At 38.1% G+C, this 10,304-nt stretch overlaps 1 long non-coding RNA gene across 2 annotated transcripts in view; it reads right to left on the bottom strand.

Moving 5' to 3' along the window:
- The window catches only part of LOC143879533 (uncharacterized), a 38,704-nt gene extending 29,319 nt beyond the window's left edge, over positions 1–9,385 (bottom strand). Inside the window, exons 1-4 of one of the 2 annotated variants that reach the window (XR_013251308.1) lie at positions 8,511–9,385; positions 8,130–8,246; positions 5,282–5,342; positions 5,097–5,166 (exon numbers count right to left, since the gene is read on the bottom strand). This is a non-coding gene — a long non-coding RNA (uncharacterized LOC143879533). Of the gene's footprint in view, positions 1–5,096; positions 5,167–5,281; positions 5,343–8,129; positions 8,247–8,361 lie in introns of both variants that reach the window. The other variant, XR_013251307.1, reaches the window with a different exon arrangement.
- Positions 9,386–10,304: the final 919 nt, after the last annotated feature.

Consider the following 10,304-nt stretch of genomic DNA (forward strand, 5'->3'; position numbering starts at 1 on the left):
TAAAATTTCATCATTTTCATATGTTACCATATGTTTCCATGATTTTACAAAATTTCCACCGAAACTAAAATGTTTCCATTTCTGTGCCATCAAAAACCGAAATCAAAATTTAAAACCTTAGTCGGGTGAACTTTGAGGTAATGACCTTGAAGAGTTTCTTCAAGAAGTGACTTAAATAGTTTATTCATGAATTAATTAATAATATGGATAGGATACAAAATATCCAGTCTAGTGATGGTAAGACATGCCTTTTCATGATCAAGCAACCTCAATCCCCAAAATATACAAGTGGACCAAAATCTTTGAGGTAAAACTAGCGGTTAAGGATTTTTTTTTTAGATCATTGATGAGCTAGAGGTTGTTCCCGTGATGATGAAGTCATCGACATAAATAAGGACCACTATAAAATCATAGTATGCCAAGTGAAGAGAGAGTGGTCGGCTTTGGATCATGTGAATTTGCCTGTAGAGAGGACCATAGAAAATTTGGCAAACCAATGTATGGATGCATCTTTGAGGCCATGGAGTATATATTTTTTAGATTGCAAACACAAGTCTCCCACTACCTAAAAAATGGTGGAATAGGCATGTATACTTTTTCATGAAAACCGCCATCTAAGAATGCATTGTAGACATCCATTTGGTGAAATTGGAGGCATTTGCGACAGCACAATGACAGTGACAAGTTTCGCATGCTACAGGAGGAAAAAGTTTCAAGATAATCTAGTCCATCCTAGTTATAGCCTTTGGCTACGAGGTGGGCCATGTAGCGCTCAATGGAACCATCACATAAACTTTTGATGTCATGTACGCATTTTCAGCATAAGGACCTTTTATGTTTTGCTTTACGACCCGAATTTCAGTAGTCATTGCAAAATGTCATTGAGGATGCTGCACAACTAATGAAATGAGGTATAGTTTAAGAAATAGAGGACCCAATTAAAACGAAGGACCGGTGAATGGGTGACGAAATCACAAGAAGTGAAATTAGAAATTTAAAACCTTGACCATAGGATCCTCCTCAATGTCTCATCGGACCATCAATACATCAAACTGACTCATGTAATAGGCCACAAACATGCTACCTTGTCGAAGGTTTAGTATCTGATCTAAAAGACATTCTCTATAAGTTGTAGGAAAGTATTTATCTTAGCTTTTCTTCTCTCATCCCGCTGACTTAGCTTTTCTTTTGTCTCATCCCACTGAGCTATAAGAGGTTGTCCTAGTTTTACCATCTTCCTCTCCAAATTAATCCAAAATAACATGGCATGACTCGTAAGCTTCATTTTTTGCAAACTTAACCCCGTCGATCTTCAGACGTCTCATACCAATCAAACTAGCAATGCATGTTTGTTATCCAATCAAGGAAAAATTTAGGGTCAAGTCGACCATCGAAAGAAGGGGCTTTGACTTTAACCCTCTCTATGATTTCTCCAGCCTGATCCCGCTCATGCGGGTTGCGCACAGTTTCCTAGTCATCCCAGTACTCTTCCTCATGAGTGGGTGGGTGTGGAATTCTGAGTTTGGGGATGTCTAGGAGGCCTAAAGGGCTCTTGATATTCAATATGAGGGTGCGAGGTGAGCCCCATTTCTTTGAACCAGAATTCTCTAATCGTTCCTTGCTTTAATAAGATCCTATTTTCTCTGTTGCTTCTTATGATCATCTTACCCCTTTGTTTCGTAACTTTCTGTCTTCCTTGTCATCCATCACTTTGCCGAAGTCTGTGCCAGAGGCACTTTGCTCACCCAGGTTGGCATGCTGCTATGGATATTAAGATGGCTGCCCTTCAGGCCAATCATACTAGGGATTTGGTTACTCTACCTCCTGCTGCCAAGCTTGCCGGCTGTTGTTGGGTCTTTGCCCTCAAATACTTGCCAGATGGGACAGTTAAGCTCCTTAAGGTGCACTTGGTTGCAAAAAGATATACACAGACCTTCGGGGTTGACTACAAAGACCTTCTCACCAGTTGCCAAAATCCCCTCTGTGAGAGTGTTGATCTCCCTCGCCGTCAATGGAGGGTGGCCCTTATATCAGCTTGATGTCAGAATTCCTTTCTCCATGGAGACTTGACTAAGGAGGTGTATATGGAGCAACCTCCTGGGTATGTTGCTCATGGGGAGATGTCCTCCGTATGTTGGCTTCGCAGGTCATTGTATGGCCTCAAACAATTCTATTAGAGCATGGTTTGGGAGATTCAGTGATGCTATCATGTGATATGGCATGAAGCAATGTGCAATTGACCACTCAGTATTTAGTCAGCGGTCTGATGATGGGCATGTTCTTCTCGTAATCTATGTAGATGACATTATCATTACATGGAGTGACATTGTTGGCATACAGAGGTTGAAAGCCTTCCTACAAAAAGAATTTTCCACAAAAGACCTTGGGCGTCTAGGATATTTTTTGGGGATTGAGGTAGCTTACCTTGGTAGTAGTCTCTCCCTCTCACAGAGGAAGTATGTATTCGATCTACTAAATGTGATCTACTAAATGAGACAGAATCTTTGGGTATGAAACTAGTTGTTATCCCCATGGACCCAAATACAAAGTTGCTTTGAGAAGAGGGAGACTTGTTAGATGACCCTGGCAGGTACCAACAGGTAATTGGAAAGCTTATATACCTCACATTCACTTGACAAGATATTTCATACGCAGTGGGGGTCGTTAGCCAGATCATGAGTGCTCCTCGTACCTCCCATTGGGCAACTGTGATTCAGATTCTTCAATATTTGAAAAGCACACCAGGAAAAAGACTGCTTTTCAAGACACATGGCCATGAAAAGTTAGAAGGATTTTATGATGCAGACCGGATAGGGTCATCAGCATATAGAAGATCCACCACTGGATATTGTACCTTCGTTGGGGGTAACTTTAGAATGGCAAAGAAGTTCATAGAAATCGAGGATCTTGAATTCATGAGTCTCAATGGTTACAAGATATTCTTGCCACCCGTAGCTGAAGACGTAACAAAAGAAGAGCAAAGGCCTGATCATATGGGTGTGAAGTTGACGTCACACCTATTTGAAGATTTTCATTGAGAAGTCAAAGCCTAAAGGGACACTTTAGGGTCCAACAATTGACAATGATCTGGCAAATGACACTTCTCTCGGCTAACCAATCGACGATAAAGCCTTCCTAAAATAGTAACTACCTTCACGGTTAGTGTTTAAATCCGAATAAATAGAAAAATCAAAATGGATATGTAGATTGAATAGAGATTTCTTGAGAGAAAATATCTATATTTCTTGAAAGAAAAGAGTATGGACAGAAATGATTATTAGAAGAGAGAGAGAGAGAGAGAGAGAATGAGAAAATTCATTGATTTTCCTTAAACCCAAAGACTTCACATCAATGGGGAGGTTTAGGTTTCACACCTACAAGATAATAATGGATTAGTGAGAGCTCATCAATTTCATTCATCCTTTATTAACTCTATACAAAGTGGGCATAATAAAATAAAAAGGGAGAAGAAAACGTGTGCTTTCTCCTAAGAGTATTGAGTAACTACTGTCTCTTTTATCTCAACAACGCATAATTATCCCTTATGTCTTAACTCATGTAAGAAGTTACAAAAATAACAAACATGTCCCTGACTCATTAGAAATCTAGAAATTACAAAATACGACACCATCTTATAAAAATCCAGAAATACCAACTAGACCCTGCCATACGAATAAATATTACGCCTCCATGCCTAGGAATAGTTTACCATTAGCTATAAAAAAATAAAACTAGTGCTCCAAACATCGTCCAGATGGAAACAGCGAGCCAGGATCTGTGTGTGCATCCTCATAAAACTCTAATCCACTCTATTGGAGAGGTGAACTGTCCAACCGATAGCTTGGTAACTCCTCGTCTAACGATGTCAAAGTGACGAATGGTTGTTGATGTCGCTGGCTGCATTGTGATACTCTAAATCCAAGCCAATGCCCCCATTAACAGGGTTGAAAAATGATTTTAGAGTATTCCATGGTAAGGATCCTCCCATACTAGGGAAAGGTCCTCTCGATGCTCTAACGTTCACACCGGACATGGACTGAAATGTCTCAAAACGTTCTGAACGTAGCTCAGAAAAATTTGGTGTGGCTAGCTTGCTTGAGAGCATCCAGGTGACCGAAGGAATTAGCCTGGGCGTGGAGGATATCCATTGAGAACATTGCATTTATCTTTGATGTGGCCGGCCCATCCATAATGACAATAGGTGGTAGAGAAAGACAAGAGATATCCCTGGTAGTTGCAACACTGCCATGAGTAGGTAGGGTTGTAACTTGACGTTGCTTCTCAACGCGAGATATGCTAGGGAATCCTAAGAAGGATCCCCCCATCGCTACAAGAAAGCTGGGTTTTACCGGCAGTCTTAAAAGCCACATTATCTGCCCATAAAGCTATACAAGCGGATTGCCGGCAGTCACATATCCGACACTAAAGTGGTTGTACGTGAAGACTTTACTGGAGGATAATATCGTCCACCGGAATATGTTCGAAGTTAATGGTTATGTAAACCACCGCTTAAAACTCCTAAAGAATCTTTGAGTAAACACTAATCGCGATCGTCACTATTACATAGGAAATTCCCTAAGGAACTTTTACTAATATTTATGTCTGCCGGTAAAAGGGTAAAATAATTTTTGCAAAAAATATACCAGGGTAAAATAAATTTTGCAAAAAATATACCACCTTCCAAAAAAATTATTTAAAAAAAAAAATAGTTTAAACTAGGGAAAATTCCCAAAATGGGTATAGAAAACCAGCCTGTGTAAACTTGTTGATGAACTAAATAAAATGAACAGAAAATATATGCCCAAACGATTTTCGCATACATACATTGGTTTGAGGGATTCAAATTTTAAAATTATAAGGCAGCTAAGGTTGTTTGAGGGATTAGAATGTTAAAATACTCCTTGTAAACCAAGAAAAGTTCATGAAAGATGCATGTTGTGTCAATTTTTCATTTGGGTATGATCAAATATTATGAATATAGACTAAATGGTAATGAATTATATATGAGGAATTCTAGTCAATAGAATTTCAACAAATTGGCATTCACGAATGAAGCATTATACGTCCATCTTTGAGGTTAAAGAGTCCAATCTTACCACATGATTCCTTTTATAGCAGAGTCTTTGCTAGAGGCAACAATCGCCAGAAGAAAGCCCCCACCTGTGACTTTAACAATAAATCAAGTGTTACAAAAAAGTGAATATTAGTAGAAAAATGATAATAGAGAGGGTATTTATTTGCATATGTACTGAAAAAAGTAAATGCATGGTATAATACTCACTGTTGAGGGAGGGTACCATGCAAAGACAACCAGCTTCTTCAAAGCAAGGACACAGCTCTAGCTTCACAACTCACAAGCATGCATACAGTTAAGAGAAATCAAATTCACTAGAGAATGATGTACTTTCCAAACAGTTCAAATCAGATTGTTTATGGCATCATATCAAACAGATTCAAGTTATCCATCCAGATGGACTGCAAGAAAAATGCATGCACAGTAAAAGCATTTCGCAAGTCATTGAAGGATACATATGATCAGAATCACTCAAATTTCAGCAAGTAATCTAAACGAAACATGATTCAGCAAAATCAAACAACCACCAAGAGGCAAAGATTATGAGAAGGTGAATCGGATGCATTTAAAAGGTCACCAAACAAGATTAATCTGATATCTCCTTCAACTCACAATCAAATCTTTTAGGTTCTGTTTGTTTTGGATTTTGAGAACCAATTGTGAGTCCAAAACTGATTATTGGACTCAAAATTAATTGTCAATTTGAGCAGTTAAGTTTCATAAGCCGCTAATCTAGATTCATGTAAATACCGAACATAGTGCTTAACTATGTATATATAATGGTGATATGGTGCACAAAAGTTGTATTGCTACTACATATCGAACTATTCAACATCCAAATTGCTCATATAGTGGTCAAGTTACACAAGTTGCTAATCTAGAAACATGTAGATCCCGAGCATAGTGCTTAACCATGTAGTAGCTGGTCAGCAAGGGAGACTTCCCACAAAAATGTTTTTCTTTGTCTACTGTGGCTGATGGAAGAGAGAGGAAATGGATAGGGAAGAGGAATCACTAATTATTTTTTTATTCCTGCACTTTCCCATTAAGGTTATGAGAAAAATAATTTGATGTTGGGATGAATTGAAGGGTCCTAGAGAAATCAAGGAAACCTGACTTCCAACTCACGAAATTCAACAAAGCCTAGGGACAGCATCGCATTGTACTCAAAGCCTAGCGACATACTGGTCTATGGAGCTGAATTTCAGACACAACCACACACTATACAGTCTCCATCTAGCGGGTTGTATGAACCTCCTTGTAGGGACAAACAAACTCAATGGTTTTTACAAGGTCCAAAGTTTGCAGTCATGGTTTTATCTATTATTCTTAATTGGAAATTTTAAGACTGATTATTTTGATGCTGGTACAAATTCCATATTACATGAGCTGGAGAAGTGTAAAGAATATTGAGGTTAAAATTCAGCCCACAAAATTAGTGAAGCTGCCAAATATATCTAGCAAACCATGCATGGAATCTCATCCTTATTGATCCTTATTTACTAAGTGAAGCGAAAATAGTTGGTGAGCAAGTTGAATAGGTAACAGACTGCATAAATACAAACTATTGAGGCAAAACCCGAAGAAAAGATACACCTGAGCATTGCATGTTTTTTTTTTTTTTGAATGGTAAGCATTGCATGTTCATCATAGCCACACCAAGGGGCCATTTCTTTGATATTTTTTTCCATGGAAACTGAGTTTTTTCAGAACACATTTAACTCATTTTCTATGGAAATATTTCCCCAGCAAGAGAAATTTTCCCTTCTATGCTTTTTCCAAGGTTTAGCTCCATTTTCTTGCTTAAGCGTATACCTTTTTTTTCCCGGAATGAATTGGCCTGACCACGATGAATATAATCTGCCCTCCCTCCTTTCTTTCATTGGACCACTGCCCAAGTAAGGAAAATTGCAACCATGCTAGACCCCTGAAATTCTTTATCCATGGGGGAAAAAAAAAAGAATCCATAATTTTTTTACATCCAAATGTCCCTAAAGGTCATTGCAATTGCCCCAAATGCTTAAGCGTGTAACACTCAAAGATTTGAGAAAAAAACCATGCACATATTCGGTTTTCTTTTCTAAATGATTAAGAAACAACTTTTGCATACAAAGAGCATAATAGGTAGATAAGTTTGGCCAATTCATTCCTTAAAGAACGTGGAGAGTTAGCTTTCTCATTAACTACAAGAGCACCTAAAACCATTTTCTATAAACCGGTCCAACTCATATACCTGACGACTTATAATTCACTTCTCCAAATAGAAGAAAAGGAAATTTCATTCTCTCACAAATTTAAAATATAAAGACCAGTCCACAATTTTCTAAGTTACTTGTAACACACAGTGTATGGTCAAAAACCAAATAGTAGTGTATGGCTGAAGAAGATACTTGATAGACGATTTTGTATGACTTATATATATAATAGAAAGCAAAGGGAATAAAATAATCTAGAATAACCCGCACTGGCAAACTAGCTTCATGTCGAAACGAACTATACAAGCTATGAAGAAATCACAACTAAGCCATCCCACTAATGGCAAACATCAGTTGCAACCTAACTTAAACTCAAACAAAGCACAAGTCTAAGACTTTCTTCTGCAAACCTTAATTTGGACTTCTATCCTTTCCTAGTAGATCTATGTACTTACTCAAAGAAAATAAAAGAAGCCGAATTGAAATAGTAGCATAAGTTGTCCATTGAATCCTAAATGAGTGTCATCTAATTTACTAGTTGAAAATGATCTCTCAACCCCCTCAAGAAAAGAAACAAAAAATAACAACAGTGGAGTTTGTGAAGGGAAATCTAGATCTCGACTTTAACATTAGATCAAGCACTTCAATAAAAAGGCAAGTGACTGCAGAAACAAAACATAGATAAATCCAACATAGAAAGCTTGTTGCTTATACAAATAAGTAGATAGTTTTGTTCATTAAGATCTCAATCTATGTAACCAAACGTAACCAGGCTAAGAACCAAATAAAGTCTGAGAACAAAACTAACTCCATAAAATAAAATCCCGTTAAGAAAAAATTAACAAAGGATGAGCAATTACCAGGAGGGTTTTGTCATCTGGTCAGTTTTCTTCACGATAATGGAAGTTTCTTCATAAAGAAGTAGAGATCGAAAGGGTGTAGCCAAACCCATTTCTCATAAGGGCTTGATCCACAACCTGCATCATTCAAAACCCATTCTCACAACATGGAAGCAAAAAAGCCAGAGAAGAATTCGAAAACAATAATAAAATGAGGGTTTCTTTCCATATGCGATTAGAATCATTATATCACTTCAAAACCCTTTTGCAAGCGGACGAGAAGAGGCAGATATTCCGGCAAGATTCCGTCGGCAACAATCTCCGGGAGAATCTCATCAGGTGCGCATAAAAAAAAATTAAAAAAAGAAGAAGAGAGTAAATAGATAAACTATAGAAACAAACCCTTCAACCAATCAATACGGTTTTCCGTTAAATCGTCAGTAATCAGAGGCGATCCTCTCCCCATCCGTTCAACAGAACCATCAAAAGTCACGCTTCTCTAATAATTATAATAAAGAAAGCATTAAGAGAGAGAGAGAGAGAGAGACCCATTACTGTTTCCCAATATAAAAAGAAACAAAATTCAAAAGAAAAAACGGGAAGAGAGAGAGAGGGGATAATACATCATTTTTCTCAAGGAAAAAAAAAAGACCAAACAACTTTCTTCTATTCCGTCGCTGAAAACGAGTAAAAAGGATTCGGAGAGATATTTTGATGAGAAAGAGAAGAGATTAGAAACGAGTGAATGTCAATAAATCTGCTCCTGTTCTGCAACTGTTCTTCTGATCTCATGTTATTGTCATGTAATTTTTAATACAAGCATTGGGAAACGAAACCAATCGGAACCCTACCGGAGGAAATAGATTCCGGCACAGGAAACTGACAGAAAGAGAAGTGAGCACGCACCGTCAAAAGTATACCTTTATACGATGGCCGGTGTGTGCTCACTCTCTTCTGTCAGTTCCCCTCTCCTATTTTTCACCCCCGTCTTTTTCACTCTTACACCCCCTAAACAAATAAAGATAGAAACTTCCCATAAATGGAGATAACTATAACGGAAGAAGATAAAGCAGAATCGTCAGATCTGAAACCCAAGAGCCACCTCCTATTTTTAGAAAGTTCGTAGAGGGAACTGCAAAGGACTGGAATTTGGGTTTTTGTAGAAGAAAGGAAAATTCAGAATGGAATCACTTTTTTCTCTGTTATCTCTCTCTCTCTCCTCCATGCAATCATCACACGTGTCCATCGCACGAATCCTGTACTTGGGTGCTATAACTAAGCGTGATGAGAGAGAGAGAGAGAAGGAAAGATAAGCCTAACTCTCTCTCTCTCTCTCTGTTTAAAACTTTCCCATCAAAAACTGAAGCCTGATGTACAAAAGGTACGCGAGACAAAATACACGGAGTTCTTCGGGAAATGGAAGAAGTGTGTCGAGAGGAGATTGGCGGGATTCTAAACCACATCTACGTGTCCTCCTCTAATCTATTCATTTGATGCTAATTGGACTTTTAGCTAGGGCTCTATAATAGCCCTTCGATTTGGCCCGTTAAAATCTTATAGCCGTTGGATTCGACGTGTGGGTTTTTTAATGACTTAGATGGTACTGCGTCAAACTGGGGGACATGGTAAGACACTCACTTTTCCTTTCTTTTATTATTATATTATTATTATTCATTTTTCGTTAATGAATTGTATTAGGGCTTCCTCGTGTACGTGATTAGACCTTAATTCCGGTCAAATGATGTTCCTCAGCTCTTGATCCATCAATCCTCGTTTAGAGTTCTGACAAGAAAAGCTTAATCTTTTGATGTTTTTTAGTCCAACTCACGGATTAGATGTTTTTTCAGGATTAGACCAAGACCATGTGAGTTTTTTTTGTCTTATGATGTTCTACAAGATCAACGGTCTTGATTTCCCCTTTGTGAAGTCAGTGGTTACTATTGATTCAATAGTGACTGAAGGGTGACTATTTGTTATTTGTGTTTTAGTGTAGATGTGTTTAATCTATTGATAAAATTGAGTATACATTAACATAATTCTCTAGGCCCTTTCTCGAGGGTGCATGGTCCTGTAGCATCTATGCACGTGACTCCCTATCTCTCCCTCTTCACTAATTCAATGTTTCTCCCTCTGCCCACTCTTAGCCCCACCATTCATCCTCACCCATAACTGTGATCCACATGGTTCGGGAATATC

Source organism: Tasmannia lanceolata, unplaced genomic scaffold (assembly GCF_043159265.1).
Source record: "Tasmannia lanceolata isolate RefF3 unplaced genomic scaffold, GAP_Taslan_0.1 ptg000006l, whole genome shotgun sequence".
Taxonomy (NCBI): domain Eukaryota; kingdom Viridiplantae; phylum Streptophyta; class Magnoliopsida; order Canellales; family Winteraceae; genus Tasmannia; species Tasmannia lanceolata.